The following is a 22,123-nucleotide window of genomic DNA, read 5'->3' as shown; positions in this document are numbered from 1 at the left end:
ACATAGGAAGTAAGACTTCTGGCTTCAGCTCCAACCTGTACAGTGTTTGGGAGTTGTTGCTCTCATCCTTACAAAGCTGGACAAACTGAAAATCAACATGTTTTCTTCAGTTCATCCAAGAACAGAGGTCACAGGGAAAACCATTATACTAAACTCTGAAGAAACAGACACGTCCAGGTAGACAGCTCAGATGTCTCTACCTGGAGCACAAGCTGCTGGAGCCAGAAACAGGTAGGGACACTTACACAGGAACTCTGATGGTGTGCTGGAGGCTGAGTGTGGACAGAGGAGAGTGCAAACTCCTGGGGGCTGCAGTCTTAGGGAAGCCGCTACATTTTCTTGGACTTTGTCTCCCACAAGTTTCTCACAGTGAAGCTCATGGAAAGAAGTTCCCTTGTGGCTGTGGCAGGGGGAGGGGGAGGGTAATCTTTCTAAAATATACCCAAAGCATTCTCCTTCACAAAAGCCTCCTTACTGGGCAGGGAAGAGTCTTTGTGGAGCCTCATCCCAGCTGATGGAAGGGAGTTTCTCTCACTCAAGGTCTGACCAGCTTTCTGTCTCACTTAAGTGGGAGAAACCATAGTAAATAATGCTCAGGGCCTCAAGGAACTAGACTGGGAATACTGCAGTCAGGGAAGGAAATAGGGGGATAGGAGGGAAAAAGCTATATCATAAGTGAAATACCAACAGAAGAAAGAATGGAGCAGATGTATTTGAAGTAATAATGGTAGAAAACATTCAAAAATTCATGACAGGCTCCAAACGACAGATTCACGAAGTTTAGAGCACACCAAGTAGGATATATATATATATATATATATATATATATATATATATATATATATATATATATATATATATCTCCAAAAAAACAAAAGTGAAAAACACAAAAACAAAAAAAATCCACTCATAGGCATATCATATTCAAACTGCAGAAAAGCAGAGAAAATCTTGATTGAAGCTTGAGGAAAAAAATGCCTGTAAAGGAACAGGATAACAATCACATCAGACTTTTTGTCAGAAACTATGCAAGCAAGAGTAGAGTGAAAGAAATACTTAGAGAAAAATACTTAAAAAACAACAACAAAAAAAACCTACCAACCTAGAATTCTATATCCAATAAATATCCTTTAAAACTGAAGGAGAAATAAAAACTTTCTTAGACAAATACTGAGGAAATTTGTTGCCAGTAGACTTTTCATGTAAGAAATGTTAAAAGAAATTCTTTAGGCAAATGGAAAATAATACAGATCAGAAATGTGGATCTATATAAAGGAATGAAGAGTATCAGAGAAGGAATAAATAAAATTAAAATAAAATCTTTTATTTTCCTCTAAAGCAAGCTGCTTATTTAAAGGAATAATAGTGATGAGGTATTGGGTGATTACAGTATGTAGATAAGGGAAATGAATGACAGCAGTGTAACAAGGAATGAGTGACTGGAATTGGGAATACTCTGTTACAAGGTGCTTATATTACTCACGACGTGACATTGTGCTATTTGAAAGTGGACTTAGATTATTTAGAAATGTGTGAGGTCAATTCTAGGACAACCAGTACAATACTTTTAAAAAGTTTAATTGACACACTAAGAGGATTTAAAATGGAATCATATAAAATGCTCAATTGAAATCAGAGGAAACAGGAAAAGGGGGGAAAACGAACAAATAGAATGAATAGAAAATGTTTACAAACAGGATAGATATTAATACACATATCAAAATCGCTTAGAATGTAATTGGTCTAAATATACCAATTAAAAGACTGACATTGTCTATGTGGATAAAAAAAACAAGACCCAATTATATGGTTTTTTAGAAGAAACCCACCTCAAATATAAAGACTCAGGTTAAAAGTAAAGGAATAGTGAAAAATATACCATGATACCACCAATTAAAAGAAAGCAGGGTAGCTACATTAATTTCAGACTAAGCAGACACTTCTGATGATTCAGAAAACCATCAGGGTTTAATAAAGAGGGTCATTAGATAATGATAAAGGGGTCAGTTTCCCAAGAAGACATAACAATTCTTAATGTGTATGCACCTAACAATAGCGTGTCAAAATATGGGAGGCAAAAACTGATAGAACTGAAAAGAGAGATGTATAAATCCACTGTTGTCGTTGGAGACTTCCACACCCCTCTGTCAGTCGTAGATAGATTTAGCAGGCAGAAAGATCAGGAAGGAAAAAATCGCCTGAACGGCACTATCAACACACAGAAAGTTGAAGCTGACAATATTTTAAGGCCTGTGCCCAGAATTGGCAGGGTCATTTTCACCGATTTTATTGATCAAGTGTTTGAAGAGACCACATTCAAGAGTAGGGGACATACTGCACCTCAGTGAGAGGTGCCAAAGAATTCTGACACCTTGTTTAAAACCTCCTGGAAGAGTTTGAATTTCGTTCTAGTCTGGAATGAAATCGTTGCTTTCAGCTGTGCACAGTCTTTCATTTATCTTTTCTGACCACTTATTCATTGACTGCTTTTTGAATGAACCTCACTAAGTTTTAGATAACATTCTTGAAAAGGACAAGGGTTCTGTCTGGAATAAGGTGCCTTGTGTTGAGGGGGACTTTATTCCTGGTTTGCCTGGGACAATCGTGGTTTCTGCTTTTGTCTTTGAGGAATAATTAATACTGCTTCTTTTTACTACTTCAGTGTTTTTACTAGTCAGTGTCCCCATTTGGATATACCTTCTATGATCACATTACTTAGGTAATGTTCTATTCCTTTAGAAACTTGAGAAAACATTTTGCCCAAAACCAAAATTTGATTAAAATATTTTATTAGGGGATTCATTTTAAGTATTTAGAAGCATAAATTTCAGGGAATCTTTGAGAGCTTTTGTGAATTGTTCGTAATTGTCCTTGAACCTCTAATGCAGATTTGTCAGTTTAACATGTTTCATGGTTGGCTAATGAGCGTCAGGTACAGTACATGCTCTTGGATAGCAAGGTATGGAGACTAGACTTAATGATTTTTGTGAAATAGTAACTGATCAGTCTAAAATTCAAATGCCCTGCCTCTATTCCTTACTACTCATAATATAAATGATAGGCTCAGAGTAATGTTAAGATAGAGGAAATGCTGGAAATTTGAAGCAGGAATTAATGCATAAACTGGGGATTGGGTAAAATCAGGTGCTATTAGAGCTCAAAGCTAATAGTAGGTTGTAGCGTCAATGAGTTTTAGTCAAATGCTTACAGTCTGGTTAGCACTGATGCATAGAAAAAGTATATGATAGCATTGGTAGCACTTATAATAATGGAGACATGGCATGTCACTAAAAAATCTAGAACTACAAATTGCATAGATTAATCAAGTGCAAGATTGGATTATGGACACTGTTGATTTGGGACAGTTTTGAGGAATACAAGGTCCTGTGGGCCAGGATCAGAAAGGAAAAGGAGTGGGGTTTGATCTCATTCTTTCCTTAAGGATGCTCGGTTTGCCCGGAAAGTTCAATTTCAGGCTCTTGTTTATTGTCTCATCATTGAGCTCAACAGTGATATCTACCTTTGTCAGTAAAATCTGAAAATGGAAAAGATAAAAGCTCAGTGGCTTCTACCCAGAAAAATACCTGAGCTTTGAAAAAAAAAAAGTCTCAGACAGAAAGGAAATTATTTTAAAGATTTCAGGCTTGAGACATTTTTCATGCTTTGATTCCCAAGCAAATAAAGTACTCCCTTCCTTCCAGGGTTTAAGAAAACAGACATCTACTTCCCTGTATAAACAAATTCTTCGAAAATTTAAAAGGTAATTCTCTCTGTAGTTCAAAATGGTCTCTTTGGGATTGCTGTGTTTTTAACTATCTCTGTTTTCAGGGATTTAAATCAATGGTCCTACAGATCTACCAGCATTGTCTGAAGCTGAGGGAAAATTGTAAACACTGAATACTTTGGTTAATAGTTGAAAGCCCTGTTGTAACTCAACAGAGAATAAGATAGAAGACGTTCCTAATTGGCCTGATGGGTGGTGAGACAAGAGAGTGAATTCTGGAAGCAGTTTAGCAGCCAGCACAGGTACTGACTGACTGAAAGGCCCCTGAGGAAGCAGAAAAGGAACCAAAGGCTTTTGTTGTGCTTCTGATCAAACCTCTTGGGAGAAAGAAGAGGGAAATGGAGATACTGAGAAACCAAGTGAGTGTTACAAAGGAGCCCTATTGGGATCCCAGAGGAAGCTGAATTCCTAATGAGGAGGCAATGGGCTTTTTTTTTTTTTTTAACTTCATGTTCCTGGGAAAGTTTCAATGTAAGCTCTAGAGAGTTGCGGGCACTTCGGGCTTTGCCCAAAATAAAGCATAGAGCATTATTAAATTAAAATAGAATATATCTCATCTTCGAGTGAAATAGGTCAAATAACAAAATGCCAGTATTTAGAGTTAGACAAAGGAAGACATAAAGAAGATGAGAGGGATTGCCTAGAGAGGTAGCATGAAAACCAACCAAGTACCAAGGAAGGAAGAGAGTTACAGAAGAGTGTAGATGATCAGGTACAGTATTCAGCAAGGTCAAATCTGATGCGTCCTGAAAATAATCCATTGAATTTGCAAATAGGAAGGTTTTTCTTAAGTGTGGGGACTGGTGGGGAAAGGGACCTACTTGCTTTGGGTTGAAGAGAGAAAGGAAAGTGATAAATGGAGGCTGAAATGCAAGGTACTGCTTTAGACATGAGGCAGGGAAGGTAAGAACAAAAAAGGAGAGAAGTATTTTTTGTTCTTTTAGTTTTAAACTAAATGGGTAAGAATTGAGTATGATATAGATTATAAACAAGGAATCAGTAAAAAGAGAGAGAGAAAATGATTACGGAAACATGTGAAGTATAGGCTTGATGAAATTTGAGGAGCTTTGTTTCCTCTGTCACTTGAACTTGATTCCGTGTGTTCCAGATAATTGGTCTCCAATTTTCTTGTTTTGATAATGTATACAGGGTGCCAAAAAAATGTATACACATTTTAAGAGATGTTGGCTTAAAAATGTGTATACATTTTTTTGGCACCCTCTGTAGATCTGAGTAAGCTTTTATTGCCAGGTTCATCTCATTTAGGACTTAGACCTATAAGAATCTTATCCTTCCTAAATATCTCTTCCTTTTTAATTTGTGTTCTTTAAAATTCAGATACCTCATTGAACTCTCTGTGTAGCACATTGGTTTCTCTTCTGGGCCCCTTTTACTTCATTGATACTAATTGTGAATTTTTTCATGATGATATCAATTTTTGTGAATCTTCTGTTAATCTTGGTGTTACCTTCCTCTTTGTTATTTCGGGTTATGAAATAAAGCTGATGTTTATTGAACACTGGGTTAAGCTTCATTTTTCCCCCCTATAAAAATAGGGCTAATAATAGAATTGATTCCATACAGATGTGAGGAATATATATGAATGAATACATTTGGAGTGTTTAGAATATTGTTTTGCATATAGCACATGTTCAATGAACGTTAGCTATTACTTTTTTATTTGTTTCTCATAACAATCCTAGAAAAACTTTAAAATAAGATTATTTTCCCCATTTTCAAGATTTAGAAACTAAGGTCCATAAACTTTGTATAACTTGCCCACAATCACAGAGCTAAGTGGCAGAGCCAGAATTCAGGCCCAGTCAAGTCCAACTAGAGAGCTGTTACGATTTTTATCTTCTTTTACTTTAATTTTTTGAAAAAAAAATTGAAATTAGCTTTTAAAAAATCTATTCTTGTTGTATGCTTTTATTAATGATTGACGCTAAGGGAGCATAGCCAATGTCTCCCTTGATTCTCATATCGTCCCCTCGTGCCAGCATTATAATTTCTCTTCAGTCGTTTATCATTCGTATTCTCCACTGTTTTAGGCAGCTTCACAGTGACATCATAGCTATTTCGCCCTTTTATTTCACTCAAGTGATTTGTGGCTTTCCATATAGTAGGTGCCTGCATGAAATAGAACACTCACTGTTCCCCTTTCCCTTCGAGCGGATAAGTTTATTTTGGACAAGAGTTTCCATTCCATTGCTGTCATCTCATTGTGGACCTCAGCCCAAAATTTGATGGCACCCATTTTTCTTACTTCCTTTTTATTCTACTCATATGGCAAACATAACTCCTGATCTGCCAGCACCTTTACAACCCTTTTATCTTTCTCATAAATAACGGAGGAACTAATATTATACCAGTAAGAACAGTACCTTAAAAAATAAAATTCTTTCAAATAGGTTTTTGAGTAAATCAGAAACTCAGCACCCTTAACCCCCAACTCAAAGTATATTCCTAGCACTAGCTGTGCATGTGGTTAAGCATTCAGAATTTAATTAAGAGGACCAAATAATTCTCTCCATCTGTTATGTCACTTGAAAGTCTCGCCAAATTTTCATGGTCTTGTTCTTATTTTCAGTCACTTCCTTATGTATTTGTATCTAAGCAGGTACAATTATATTGTTTGTATGTATTTATTCACACAAACTTACAGATGACTTGATTAAATTATATATATATGTATAATTTAGACATATATATCTTTGTGTGTGTGTATGTGTGTGTGCTATGATTGATGTTACCTGAGCTAGTTTACTATTGACCTATCTGTTAAAAAAGGGGGGGGTTTCTTGTTTAATTAATAACACCTGGAGAGACCAAGTCTATTTAACCTCATTTTGTCTAATGAATATAGTTATGTGGATGATGCTTCATCATAAATGCAATTATTAAAGCCAATGTGGCCAGATCTCTACATACAGATAATGCTAGTAGCCACTTATAATAATCGACCTATACAGTTATATTTCCCTTTCTACTTTTCAAAAACTTTCCATTGTATTATATATTCATATAGTACAGGAACACACACACACACACACACACACACACACACACACACACACACACAAAGGAAAATGCCGAGTTGACAGGTTAAATGATGGGCCTAAGTTTATACACCTGAGTAGTAACAGAGCTGCACTGAAAACGTGGGTTTCTCAACTTCACATCTATCACTTTCTTACTATACTTCAGAGTTAGAGCTATGCCATCTATCTGAGATGAGTGACTCTGTTTTTTTTTTTTTTTTTAAATTCCTATGTAATTTAGTCATACTTTCTCCTTAGTCACTCAAAAATGAGTGAGTGTTTATAGCATAATGATTGGATGCTTATCTGATACATGACTAATCATAGTCTCTCACTTCCTGACATTCATAATCTGAGTCCAATTGACTAATTAGTAGTCTGGATTTTAAAGATCGTGGTAAAAAGAAAAAGATAACGAATGTATTTTCTTTAAAAATTTGTGTATTTAAAAACAAAGAAAATAGGAAAGGTAGTCTTATGTGTTATAACTACAGAAAGTTGTTTATCTACCATGGACACAGGATATTAGTTTTATAGTGTCCATTTTTTGTAGTAATCTTTATGTAGCTACATTCAGTTCTTTTTTAAACAAGAAATGAATATAAATAAATCTTTTAAAAAAAGGAAAATGGACAGTTGCTAAGTGACTAAATATCTGCAGATATTTGACATGCAAAGATTTACATATATGTATTCAATTTACCCAACTTACAGATATACTACTCATTTAAAAAACAAAAACAACTCATAAGATAACACAGTACACTAGCTAAAGTCTCATTGGTTTTCTGGGCTAGGATTTGTATGTATGGTGCTGTTACGGAAGAATTCCTCCACTGGATGACTGCTGATGATTTGCCATCTGCTTCAGTTGGAGAAGAGTCATGGCAGTTGTAGTCATTCCTCATTTTAGATGAAAACTGAGAAAATATCTTATTGCTTTTGAGTATATGTTGCCTTGGAAGTCAGGGACTTTGCTCCTCCAACACTCGTTTTGAACTTAAATGAAAATCCTATCTGAAAGCTTTCTGTTAATGATGGAAAAGAAAGACATGCCAAAGGAGAGACATTTAGGAAAGCTGACTTTTGTGATTTCTTAGTTACAGAAATTGTTCTAATAGGGAAAGCTGGTGTAATGTGCCCCATCGGTCGCTGTTCACTGGTTGAGTCTTTGTTTGAAGTAGTTGACTTCATTCATTCATGCATGCACTGTTTATTGAAGCCACACTCAGCGAAAGCCAAGCAAAAGCCATACAACATGGTTTTTCCTCAAAGTTATGTTGTTTCACTGAATGGAAATTAAATTTCTTATTAGAAGCTAGAGTTGGTGGCAGAGGCTTAACATTACCAAATAGTTTTTTATTTAAGACCTTTTCCTGATTTTGTAGCACTAAACCATGCAAAACAGATTGCTCTTTGGAAAAGGGATGCTAATGTCCTGTTTGATGGTGATAAACATACAGGTTATTGCTTGGAAAGCCCTGGATGTAGCAATAGGTAGATTTACAAATTGAGTATTCAGCTTTCTTTGTTATTACAATAAAGATTTGCCACGAAATATTTTATAATATGTATACGTAACTACAGTATTTAAATCCTAGAAATTTATTTTTAGTGTTTTAATTTCTATTTATAAATATATTTTACAGTCTATATTTAAATTTTAATCTTTATTTATATCATGAGGTATATTTAGTAGACTTATAGCTCAGTTAATTTACCTTTATTGGTTAAGAATAAATGTGTATTTAACTTCTTCAAATGAACGTTGCTGATACATTAACTCTTACTTCATTCAAAGCTCTCCCCCCTCCCAAATGTAGCATATAAAAAAATTTTGATGACCAGCAAGATCAAATATCTAATTACTTTGTTGGATCAGTTTTGTAGAGAACCTGACACCCAAATTCCTCTTGATTCTGCTTTTCATTCCTTATGCCCTACTGCTTCCCTAGTTTTTACTCTCTATACTTTAAATGTGCCTTTCCCGTTCTGCACTTTTGTTTACGATAGATCTCTCTATGTAAATGGTTACCTCTCCTTTTCACTTGTCCACCTCTTGTTCCATCTTTGAGACCCAACTTAAGTACCGTTGATACTATGAAATGTTCCTTGTTTCTGACAAGATTCTCTTCTTGACTAAAACTTGAGTTATGCTCCCCTAAAATCGTCTTCTTGACTAGGTCTTGATTTGCCACCTACTCCCTTTAGCCCCCCGCCCCCCCCCCCCCCACACACCTTGTCCTTGCCAGGCCTGGATAGCTCAGTTTTAGCAGGAATCTGGCTAAGTCAGGTTAGAGAAAATGCCCCCAGCCTTGATATCTGATTTCTCTGACCTGCCCTCAGCAATAATCCTGTTAGATCAGTTTATTAAGAACTATCCCTACACTTGATGTCTCCTCTTAGTAATTTTCCATCCTCAGTGACCCCATAACCTGCTCTTTGGTTATAAATCCCCACTTGTTCTTGTTGTATTCAGAGTTTAGCTCTATCTCTCTCTCCCTTATTGCAATAGACTTGAATAAAGCCTTATTGTTTTAACAAATGTCAGAAGAATTTTTTATTTTTCATGATTTACTTACTGCCTTGCTTGGTATTTCCTTTACTTGCTCATATGTATATAACTTATTCTCATATGTGTATAACTTACCCTTATATGTATGGTTGACCTTTGAACAACACAGAGGTTAGGGGCGCTGACTTCTCGCACAGTCAGAAATCCACATATAACTACAGTTGGCCCTCCACATACGTGTATTCCCAGCTGCGTAGCTCACCCTTGAACAATGCAGGTTTGAACTGTGCTGGTCAACTGAACTGAGCTCAATTGAAAAATCTGCGTATAAGTGGAACCGCACAGCTCAAACCTGGGTTGTTCCAGGGTCAACTGTATATAACTTATTCTTTAGCACCTATCACAGCACTGTTAATAGATGTTGAACTAATAATTAACTATGTAATGATTGGGGACAATGTTTAGGAATGTTCTACTCATGCCCTTTAAGTTTGATGAGAAGAGACTGAAAGATGGCACTTGGGAACAGAGATTTGTAGTCAGGACATTGGAAGTTCTTCAACTGACATTTGATTACTATGAGTTTCAGTTCTTCCAAGTCTAAAATCATGTGTCTGGGTTCCTGGAGCAAAGTCTGCTAGCATATCTATCCTGGAGATGATTTGATTGGTGGTTTTCTGTCACTGGGTATGGAGCACTGAATTCTAGCCAGGCCAACTCAGAAGAACTGTGTCCCATAGTTCCTGCTCCCATGCAACTGGCAGGCTCATGCATTGCTTCCTCAGCCAGGCCTCTGTTGTTTGGCTGGCAGAGTTGCTTTCCTCAATAAATCCAAATGCAGGAGTCATGAAATTTTAAGAAAAAAAGTACTTGGGCCGTGTTCTTAAGAGGAAAGTGTGAACTTGTTTGAACTTGATGCTTCCTGTGTTCTTATTTTAGCCCATCTAGTAAAAAGGATATTTTGTTAAACCACAACAAGAAGGTAAATGACCAAGTAGGATATCATTATGAAAAATCTACACAGAGAAAAAAATTCACGAACATACATACATGTTGAAGAATTTACCTCTGAATAGTTTGAGTTTTGTGGATATAAAATGTTTCTGTATTTGCCAACTGTTCTTCTACAAACACATATTACTTTTATGACTTGGATAAGACTTATCAATTCTAAAATACATCGATTTATTTTGATGTTTGTAAATAATTATTACAGAGCAGTGGCATTTCTTTGGGAGTAAATAATTTGATCACAAGTGTCTGATAAAAATATATACTGGCGTAAGCAGAGTGCCTCTGTTTAATGAAGGAGCGAGCATGTGGACCGCACACCTTTCCTCTGTGGTTGACACTTTACTTATCGCTACCCTTTATGAGTATGGACTCTGAAGTCCCACTTCCTAGGTCCAAATTGTGGACCTGCCACTTCTTGTGTGATTTAGAACTGTGCCTCAGTTTCTTCGTAAAGTGGAGATAATAATAGTGCCTATTAAACAGCGGTGATATAGGGACTAACTGAGACAGTGTAAATAAGGTCCTTGGCCCAGGGCCTGCTGCATTGTTGGTACTTTAACAATAGGGGTAATTGAACACGAGTGCTATTTTTGAGTTAAAGACAGCTATCTTGATTTTAAACTTTATTGACTGTGTATAAAACCCTTTCATTCCGAATCAGGTTAACTAATTTGTACTTTGGCTCTGTTGCTAGGTTTTGGAAGAAATAATACTAGTATGGATCTTATCATACCAATTATATGTAATTTTTATGAAGGTCTTTTTTATATTTTATATTAATCTACATATTACCAAGGAGCCAATTAAAATAAAATGCAGTCTTCAGCATGTGTAGGTAGATTGTTTTCAACTTTATATTTAATTGAATCAGTTTTTACTTTGACACTCTGCTTGCCTATAAAGCAATCTATTTTAGTGTGACTTTTATTTTTAGGAGAACAGTCTTAGACTTAGGTAATTCATGGTGGGATAACATTGTTCTCCAATCCTTTTGTCATAAAAGACTTAAAATCAAACTAGGTAAATTTCGCTTTGCTTGGTATTGTTTTTTTAATTTCATTTTAAAGATATTTAAAAATGACAACTTCTATAATTATGGAAGTAATGCATTTTAATTGAAGGAAATAAAAATTACTTGTAATACTCTTGACTTGATGTCTTAGTCTTTTAACCAAGCTACTGTGTCTTTATAACAGTTTTGTTTGTTCTCTATAGGCCTTTGCATCCAAACCAAAAAAATGAAAATACTAACTTTCTGTCCTGGTTATAATATAAACTTGAGGTGGTGTATGTGTGTGCACACGTGAGCACACACGCACGTCCATGTGCATACTGGGAGGTGGGGGAATTTGTGTCTTTATTAGAATTGGGTTGAGAATAGTCTGAACTCTGAATACTCCTGCACTAATGGTTCTCCAGGGCTGCTTTAATTGTTTTGTCCTGCTGTTCCAAACTTCATTTAATTTCGTATGACTATGTTTGAGTAGAAAATGCAAGATCTCTGTGGTTAACGTTACTTGGCAATGAGTATTTGGGGACTGCTCACAGTCTTGTGGTGAATCAGTGATGTGCTTTCTGGTGCATCTCGTTTAGTTCCTTTGGAGATACTTTTTTTTTTTTCCTGAGAGTAGAAGCTTGACATCTTTCTTGTGATGGGAAGCATGTATTCTTCTCCTAGAGAAAGGGGAACATAATATGACTCTGTTAGAGAAATAGGACCATTATGCTTTAAACATATCTTTGAACTGGGAAGCTTAACATGCTGTAAGGTGAGCATCAGACTTTATTGTCTTTTCTTTAATCCCAGCTCATCTATTTAATCCCAGACTCACTGTGATTGTGATGCTGTAGTTAGGCTTTTGAAAAAGAAAATTATGACTGAGTGGATTTGATTTTTATTTTTAGTTGTAATATGTAATAATTTAGCAGAAAATACAGATGTTCCACAACCTACGATGGGGATATAGTCCAATAAACCCATCATAAGTTGAAAATATTGTAAGTCGAAACTGCATGTAATGCATCTAACCTACCAAATATCATAGCGTAGCCCAGCCTACCTTAAATGTGCTCAGAACACTTACATTAGCCTATAGTTGGGTAAAATTATCTCGCTGCTGCCGCCCAGTATCATAAAAGAGTATTGTACCGCGTATCACTGGCCTTGGAAAAGATCAAAATTCAAAATTTGAACTATGGTTCCTAGTGAATGTGTATCGCTTTTATACCATCATAACGTCAAAAAATTGTAAGTTGAACCATTGTAAATTGGGGACCATCTGTAATAGGTAATCCAAGATAGGGAAAAAAAATGATAATACCTTTCAGAAGTACATCCATTTCTTTTCTGCTTTTTTGAAGTATTTTCTATGGGAGAAAAGCTACTGGAGGTGAAAATCTATTTGAAGTGGCAACTTGACCTCCAAATGAGAAAATTTGATTTCTTTACAAATGTTAAATGCAGCCTTTTCAAAGACCTCAGTAATATGTTTCTTCAGACAAGTGTGCTTGAAAGTGCAACAAGGGAAAAATGAAACAAAACCCAACTTCTGTTTTTTCTTTATCGTTACATTATCCCTTCATTTTTAGTTTTCAGTGCATCTGAGTGCTTGTATATTTAGGGTACTGCATATTTAGTGATATACATTGTTGAATGTTAACGATAAAAAACTTCTAGAAGTAATTAACACAGTAACTTTCAGATTTCACTATGTGAAAAATCAATCTCTAAAATCTCCTCATAATAGACTACCTTTTACTTATTTTTATGAAACCCTCCCATCTCATCTAATAAACATGGCTCTTTTCTAGTAATTCCAGGAGCATGTGTAACTAGCTGCTTTTACATCTGTAGGTGTCCTGGCATCTTTTCTGGGTTCATGCCTTCTCTTGATATGTTAAAAATTCCTCTATTCCTTGTCTTTGATAACTTCACCTTACTTTTTTTTTTAGGAACTTACCTATGTTGGTCATGCATTTTAGTTGCTCGGTCCTCTATTGTTTCTTCTTTGGCTGGTAATCTCCTCAAGGGCTGTATGCATGTGACGTTTTGCTCTACTCAGAATGGTTCCTTGCATCTGGAGTTATTCCAGAAAAATACCGAGAAGTGTATAATCCATTGCCCTAAAACTCCAAAGGTTAATGTATCAAAACGGATTATAAAAGTCTCTCAAAACCCAACAAACTTTAGATCAGATAACTACAATACAGTTCAGCTAAGTGAGGGAAGGAGAGGAAACATTGGAAATCCAAGAAAAGCTCAGGTTTGAAGTTTGCATAGCGAAGATGCTACTTGGGTAGACAGGTGATAGAGAACAAGTGCAATTACTCACCTGTGCTGCTTACATCACTGCTGCCAAGAAGAGTTGGCCTCAGGTACCAAAGTGCAGAACAAATGTAGGAATGAATTCAATTATCAGCTGTCTTAGGAAGTTTGACAGTACCATGGCTCTCTAAGGAGTGCTGATTGAAGACCAGGGATGACTGTTTCACAGAATTTCAAAGAAACTGGGAGTTGAGATTGTCCCATCGTTGTCAGTCATCTTTGAGGAACTATGAAAAATTGGAGAGGCCTTTGTAGCTTTGAGATGTCCAAATATTCATGGAAGAAGATGGTTTTTGTGAATCAGAGCCAAGGGAAAGGTGTGACCTTCCCTGGAATGTCCTTCTATTCCCCCTCCTCCAGGGGAATATTTTAGGACAGCTTATTGTCCCGATGCTTTCTGCATAGTTAGAAAGCAAATTAGTGATCTAGGAGGTCATTACAAAATTATGTCATACCTAAGTAACCTTAATTCCTTTTTCTAATCAGATTGTTAAGCTGGTGGACGAGCAGAATGCTGTAGGTATTGTATATCTGCTTGTTGATCGAACATAGGTAAATGTTCACAGTTATGTTCTGATTGATAATGGAGAAACAGACAGTTGGGTGGTATGCTGTTGCTGCTGCTGGTGGATTGAAAACAAGCCAATTAACCATACTGAAGAGCAGTAGGATTTCTAGTACCTCTTTTACGTGGTAAGTGGTTGGCTCATCCATTCATCCCTGAGCCCTAATGTGGGCCAGAAATAGTGCTGGGTGCAGATTTTCAGCACAGGTCAATGTAGAAATAGAAGGTCTGTGCTGTGGTCTGGGACAGAAGCTGAGGTGTGACTGAGAGTGACTTTGGAGAGGAAGGGCTGGCCTGGAGAGTTCGAAAGTGAAGAGAGAAGGAGGGAGGTCAGAGAGAGACAGAGAAAAGGTTAATGAAGCCAGGTGCCCCAAAGGTGGATGGGATGGGACTTGAGAGTGTGGTGTCAAAGAGCACGGCCCTGAACCTCATCCCATTAAGTACTGTCATCCCCACCTCTGATGACGACAGACAGGATGTGTGGCCACTGCCTGTCATAAACAGGATTGGAATTGAGCGTAGACACAAGAGACTTGAGCAAGATGGTTGCTGCTGACAAGCTGGACGTTTTTTAGGGATAAATCAAACTCCTGAAATCATGTTTAAAAAGTGAATTGTATGGCATAGGTCAAGTTAGAGATGGTGTGATTGCAGGGGTTTTGGTTGTTGGTAAGGTCATTATGAGTTCACAGTATTTTGTGACTCTGTGACTCACAGTATTTTGTGACAGCTTACTTCAAGCTTAGGACAAATCAGTACAAGTCCGGTTTCTGGACTGTCCACGTCCACTCAGCACTTACACCACGTCTCAGTGGGTACACCCAAGCATGTTCAAAAGAAGCTTGCAGCTAAGATGGAGGACACTCAAAATAGTAAAAAATTTTTGAATGTTTATCATAACAAGGAGACTTCAATGTTCGAAAGACCCGACAAACAAAGAGAGACAATGAGAAGTTGCTATAGGAGCCTGAAGACGTAACACGGTGGTTCTCAACCTCAGGTGTGCATTACACTCACCCGGGGTGTTTTAAAAAGTACAGATACTAGGATCCAATCCCACACCAAGTAAATCCAGGGTGAGGCCAGGCAATAGTTTGTTTTAAAGCTCCCCGATTGATCCTAATACCGTGTTTCCCCGAAAATAAGACCTAGCCAGACAATCAGCTCTATGCGTCTTTTGGAGCAAAAATTAATATAAGACCTGGTCTTATTTTAATATAATATAAGGGCCGGGTTGTATATAAGATCTGGTCTTATTTTACTATAATATAAGACTGGGTATAATATAATATAATAAATATAATATAATACCAGGTCTTATATTAATTTTTGCTCCAAACGACGCATTAGAGCTGATTGTCCGGCTAGGTCTTATTTTCGGGGAACCATGGTATGTAGCCAGGGCTGAAAACCTGTACTTTATCTTCTGACATGGCAAAGGCTGTCCCGGCTTCTAATGCCTTACCTCATGTGTACAGGGGCAGCTACGCTGAGCAGCAGCCCAACAGCAGCCCCTACTCCGGTGGCTTCCGAGGGCCTGTCAGGACGGAATGTCCTCTGCCCAGGCACTCCCCCAGGGGTAAAACTGCCTGACCAGCCACTGTCTCTCAGGCCTCACCCCATTTTGTCACTACATCTGTGTTGTCCCTTTCCCCTATCCTCCATTCTCTTTCCTTGTCTAGACCCAGAACATTATTCTCTGACCAACAAACTCTTACATATTCTCTTCCTCTTTCTGAGGGTTCTCTTTTCTGCTTTAACAGAAAACTGGCTTTCTCTTGAGGTTATTACTTCCCTTGAAGTCTTCCAACTGACTCTTAAATTTTTTTAGCTGGCCTAGATTTTTGTACTGGGATCAGGAGCCATAAATACCAGTGCTTCCTTTACATCACCACTTGGATGTTCCCTGACTGAGAGCCTCCCTGACAGGACTCTTAGTACCCTCTGTCTATATCTCGTCTCCATTAGTTTTTCTTGACTCTTGAATATTAAATGATAAACACTACCTCCATTTACGCGGATACACCTGGAGTCATCCTTTACACCTTTCTCTACACCAAATCCGATTTATTCTGACAGCATGTTGATTCTGTCTTCAGAATATCGCTTACCTTTTCCCCATCCCTCTCCCCAGTTTCCTGGTTCTTTGTGGCCACCATCTTTCTCCTGGACCATAGCAACAGCTCCCTGACCTCCCTCCCTGCTCCCACTGATTGTATTCCTTCAGGTCATTCTCCACACTAGTGACTGAGCTGTAGACACATAATTTAACCACATCATCCCCTTTCTTAAGATCTCCCAGTGTTTTTTTTTTTTTTTTTAAATCAGTTATTTCTATGGTCTTTAAGAACCTCCATGATCTGGCTCTCTTATCCCTCCAGGTACCCCCGCCCCCAACTCCCGGCCAACAAGCTCTAGCCACTCTTTCTTTCTTATACTTTGGTTTAATGCACTGTGTTCTCTGCCTCTGGGCTTTTGTACAGGCTGTTCCATCTGTCTGGAATGTTCTTTTATATGTCTTGTTTCAGCTTGAATGTCGTGCTTTCAGAGAAACCTTCCCTAACTGTCTAATCTAAAATAGATTCTTTATCTTTTCTGTAGTACATTACAATTTTCCTTCATTGCATTTATCCTAATTCCTATTGAGTGTTTAAAAAAAATTATAGATCTTAATATGGAAAATTAGTAGAAAACACAGTTATAATAAATTCCCATGAGCCTATCACCCAATTTCAAACATTGACAACCCATTTCTGATCTTGTTTTATCTATATTTGTTCTCCCAATTATTTTGAAACAAACCCCAAACATCATGTTATTTCATAGTGCATTTATCCTTTAAACCAGGGGTGTTCAAACTGTGGCCCACGGGCCAACTGTGGCCCGCAGTCCATTTTTAATTGGCCCACAGCAAATTCCAGAAATATATTTAGTTTACTTAAATAAACCAGGTGAGGCAATACGTACTTCACCTCGAGTGAGTGGCCCGGCTGTTTGTGTATTTTACTGCATATGGCCCTTCGTAAAAAACACTGAAAAAAGGTTGGACATCCCTGCTTTAAATGTTAAGAACTCTATTTTAAAACACATAACCAAAATCATGTCAAAATTTATTGGTTCCTTTATATTATCAAATATACATGCAGTGAGTTTTAAAATACATTGCTGGAGTAAAGATAAAGTTGGATCTGTACATTGCAATTAGTTGATATCTCTCTCTTTTAATCTATGGATTTCCCCTCTCATTTTTCATGAAATTTATTTGTTGAAGAAACACACTCATTCTCTTGTATGAAGAATTACCTGTAGTCTGCATTTTTCTGATGTATCCCAATGATGTTATTTAACTTGTTCCCTATCTCTTTATTAAAATAAGTAGTTAGGTAAAGACTTGATCAGATTCCATTTGGATTTATCCCATGGAGGGGAATGAGTGCTTCCATCAAGAAGCACATAGTAACAGTGGAAATGTAATGGCTGTGTGCGATGTCAGAGGGATAGTGGATGTGGGGAGGGGGGTTGACACAGTGTGAGGGATATAAATGATATAAACGTCTAACTATTACATTGTTTTGTGCACCTGAAACTAATTTAAAAAAAAGAAGCACATAATATCTGGTAGTCTTTTTTGTGTGATTTTAGCAACTGTTAATAATCCATTCAATGATTATGGTTAGCAAAATGATGCTATTCAAATCCTATTGTTACATGCAATGCATCTATAAAGAGAAACTTGCACATATCAATGATTTGTTTACATGAGATACAGTATATATGAAAATAAAGGAAAGGTAAATGCTTGATGCAGTCTCTATATTTAACAGTTTTTAAATTAGTGAGATGGTTCATAGTACCCCCCCGCCCCCAAGTATAACAGTTTTTTCAGTCTCATTATAAACTTATGGACTTAAACATATTTGATACCTTTCTGTCACATGTATTACTTTAGTGACACTAAAATTGTCTCATCTTTGATGAGTGGGGGCCTTCTGCCTCCCTTTGACGTGTTTCAGCCATCTTTGTATTTCTGTGCTTTATGTCTGTCTCCTTGGTGAGATGTAAGTGAAGGGACCATGTCTGCGTTGTTCATCCTTTATGTCAAGCACAGAATCATAGCCTCAACGAATTAGTTGACTTGAAAGGCAGGATATCAAAACTTAATTAAATGAAGGGCTGTCTTGTGGAAGAGCATTTAGTTTAGTCTCTTTGGAGTCAACTTGAGTCAGAGAGTAGAAATTACAGGAAGCAAATTTAAGTTCAACATTTAGGAAGAACTAAATCATTTGGGGGTATTGTAGGGAGTTTGAATTCTGTCGCAGCCTTTTCGGGGGCTACTTTGTTCCAGGCAGTGAGAGGACAAAGATAAACAATCAAGGCAGTAAGGATCATTTTATCTGCTCGGAAGCCTAAATGATCACTGAGGTTATTTTATTTGTAAGGTAAAAAAATGCTCAACTCCTTTATTGACAGATTTTAATTTTGGAAAGGTGCAAAGTTGGCTAAAATTGTTGAAATATACGTAATTCTCTTTTCTCTTATGAACATTATATGTCACTAATTTTATGTTTCAACGTATTATGGGTTTGTACATTTGATAAGACGTTGATAGTGATAAATTATACTTTAGCAGCCATAATTTCTTTTGTAAGCAATAATTGTTGATTGAGCATATCCTTTTCCCATTGTATTAAGTCTTCAGACTTTTTGCACCGTTGGTCATATCCTAATAAGTAGCCATTACACTATTCTCTCTCTAATCTTCGGGTTTTGTTAAAAAAAATAATTTAACAGAAATAACATTAGTCATCTACTTCTCTCTATGTTATTTTGATAAAGATTAGGACAAGGTGTGATTACTGACAGTTTACCTTGAAATTCTAATTTGTTTTTCCAGAATAAAGTATAATAGACAGCACTTTTAGGGTATTTCAGAATAGCAAAGGTTAGATAGTATTGAGATGATTTCTCATTTACACCTGAATAAAAATTAAATTCAGATGGGAAGAGCAAGGCCGTGAACACTTTGTGAAGTTTTTAACTTTTGAAGTGTGTGTGTAATGCAGTATAGTCAGCATTTTAACTAGTCTCTCAAGAAGGAATTAATAAAAGAAGCACTATTAAAACCTTTAAAATATTTTAATCACTTTGTCAAACATTTATAAATTCAGCCCTAAATATTGTCCTTGATATATTCCATCTTGTCATTGTCACTCCCCCATAGTATCTCATTTTCTTCTGTTGCTTCTAAGCTAATACAGAAAGGAAACAAAAGCATTGTATCTGCCTGCACTCAGTATTATTTTCCTTAGCAGCTTCTCTGAGACAAAATCATAATGGAAGAGTGAGGCAGAATATATTAAATTTCCCAGAGTATATTAAATTTCTTTTAGGTATATTGCCTTAATTTCCTTTATATCCCCTAGACATAATTTCTTCTAGGTGTTAGTACATGGACACTGCTTTCAAAGATGACCTGGATAATATTTGTAATTTTGTTGTATTATACTAAGATATCCTATTAATTTGAAGTAACTAATAAAATAGAAAATCTTTAGTCTTTCCTTTGAGAATTGTTTGCCTGTAATGAAATTGTCTTTGTGCATCACCTTTCAAACCTGGAAAATTTACCCTGAGCTAACTGGGGAGTTTTCCTTTGTAAGTTTTACAGTGTTGAATGAACAAATGAAGAAATGCATGAAAAAATGAGTAGGCTGTTCTTATTCAAAGCTTCTCCATCTTGCTTCACTCTCACAGGAGAATTTTATCATTTTCAAACTTACAGCACATACCGTGTTTCCCCGAAAGTAAGTCCGGGTCTTATATTAATTTTTGCTCCAAAGGACACATTAGGGCGTATTTTCAGGGGATGTCTTATTTTTCTCATGTACAACAATCTACATTTATTCAAATAGAATCATGTCATCTTCTTCTGGAACATCGTCATAATGTACTAAATGCGTCCGTCTGGCTGACGATCTTAACGGGGGCTTATTTTCGGGGTAGGTCTTGTTTTCGGGGAAACACGGTAGAACTGTGGACAGAGTTCTGAAGTTGGCTGAGATTGGTATTTGTGATTAGAACCACTCTGAAAGCTGGATCCACTTCAACATGGTTCTGCTGGGACACTCAGTGTCCCCGTATCTCTGTGTGTGGGTAGCTCCATGCACACGCGTGGGCATCCCCTCGGTCCTCCTCTGCTGCACCTGACAGCTTGTCTGGTTTGATGGGAAGACCAGAGGAGTGAGCCACTCGTCTTTGGGTGTAAAGTGAGCTGCACAGTGAGGCCATGCTGGCAACGGCATTTGTTGGAAGAATTAGAGAATGTTTTAAAATGCCTGAAGTTAAAACAGCTCCCTATGTAGCTTAGAACAACTAGATACAAACCTGACAATATCTCCAATAGAATGTTCTGTGGTAATATTAACAAAATTGAAAGCATTTGTTTTAACCACATTATTTACCTGAATTATGTCTCCATTGCCAATCAGGCCTTGATTGCCTTCTGTTCATTAGTCTTTGATTTAATTAATAAAACTTGTTAAAGATGAATCTCCAATGTTTTCCTGTAAACAGCTCTAATTTATTTATTCAATTTGAATTTTGTAATTATTCTAAGAACTTAAAGCTGTTTGAAGCGTATGTTTTGAATCTTTAATAAAATAGCTTAAACACACTGCTAATTACTAGATACAATGATTAGTTTGTTTTTCATAGAATAATACATAGCTATCTTCTTTTATGTCTTTAAAAACTGACGTTTTGTAAGAGTAGTAGCTTAGAATTTTAAGTATTTCAGCCCATACTAAAGTTAAAAAGAAAATATGCACCAAAAATAGAACATTAGAAAACTTGTAATGTTGTTTTTTCCAGAGGTACCTTTTCCAAAAGTGGAGCCAGTGACCTAAAATTTTTACTAGACTTTAGAAGTGAGTAATGCAGTAGTTGGTGAGTGTCTAGACATGTAGAGGAAAACTAATTAAGAAAAGAGAAAGTCACAATGACTCTTAGGTTAAAGAGCAATTTGATAATCAATATGATTCTTAATGGGAAACCAGTGAAGCAGTTGGAGAATACTGCAGTTGGGAGATACTTATTAGTGGTCTGGGCTCAGATTATTAAAAGATAGTAAGGGTTTTGAAACATGTCTGTTGGGTGTAGAAAAGTTCATTAATACAGCGTTTTATAAATTCTGAAACTTTAAGGAAGTGCAAACTTTACCTATCTGTGTGCATCAAAAACAAAGAGACGGCAACTTTAATTGGAAAAAAGAAAAGTATTTAAACCAAGCGTGAAAGATGTTGAAAGTTTCATAAAAATCTGAGATTTCTGAAATTTTTGAAAGCAATTAAACTTTTAATTGAATAAATTTGACATGAGCATTGTGTATGTTTGGGGTATACGACATGTTACTTTGATAGTTGACCTATTATAATGTGATTGCCTAGTTAACCTATTATAATATGATTTTTCATATTATACATTACATAATTATAGTACAGTATTATTGTCTATATTCATTATACTGAACAATAGATCTCTATGGCTTGTTTCCTACTCATTACAAGTTTGTCTTATCTATCACCCTCTCCCCCCAAAAATCCTCTGGGGACCACCATTTTACACTCTGTATTTTATAGGTTTAACTTTTTTAGATTCCACATATAAGTGGTATCATACAGCACTTACTTGTCTTTCTATGTCTAATTTATTTTGCTTATCATAATGTGCTCAATGAGGTCCATCCATGTTTTTTTGTAAATGGGAGTATATCTTCCTTTCTTGTGGCTGAATAATATCCCATTGTGTATGTGTAGTACTTCTTTTTTCCTTTCTATTCATTCATTGATGGGCATTTGGGTAGTTTCCATATCTTGGCTAT

General features: G+C 36.5%; 1 protein-coding gene across 4 annotated transcripts in view; it reads left to right on the top strand.

The window, feature by feature from the left end:
- Window positions 1-22,123, top strand: part of CDK14 (cyclin dependent kinase 14) — a 547,463-nt gene that overhangs the window by 150,858 nt on the left and 374,482 nt on the right. The gene's annotated exons all lie outside the window — the stretch shown is intronic.

The sequence above is a fragment of the Rhinolophus sinicus genome, chromosome 4 (assembly GCF_057876585.1).
Source record: "Rhinolophus sinicus isolate RSI-liver-muscle chromosome 4, RSI-T2T, whole genome shotgun sequence".
Taxonomy (NCBI): Eukaryota; Metazoa; Chordata; class Mammalia; order Chiroptera; family Rhinolophidae; genus Rhinolophus; species Rhinolophus sinicus.
Note: the sequence above shows the minus strand (reverse complement) of the source record. Positions and strands in the feature narration are given on the sequence as shown.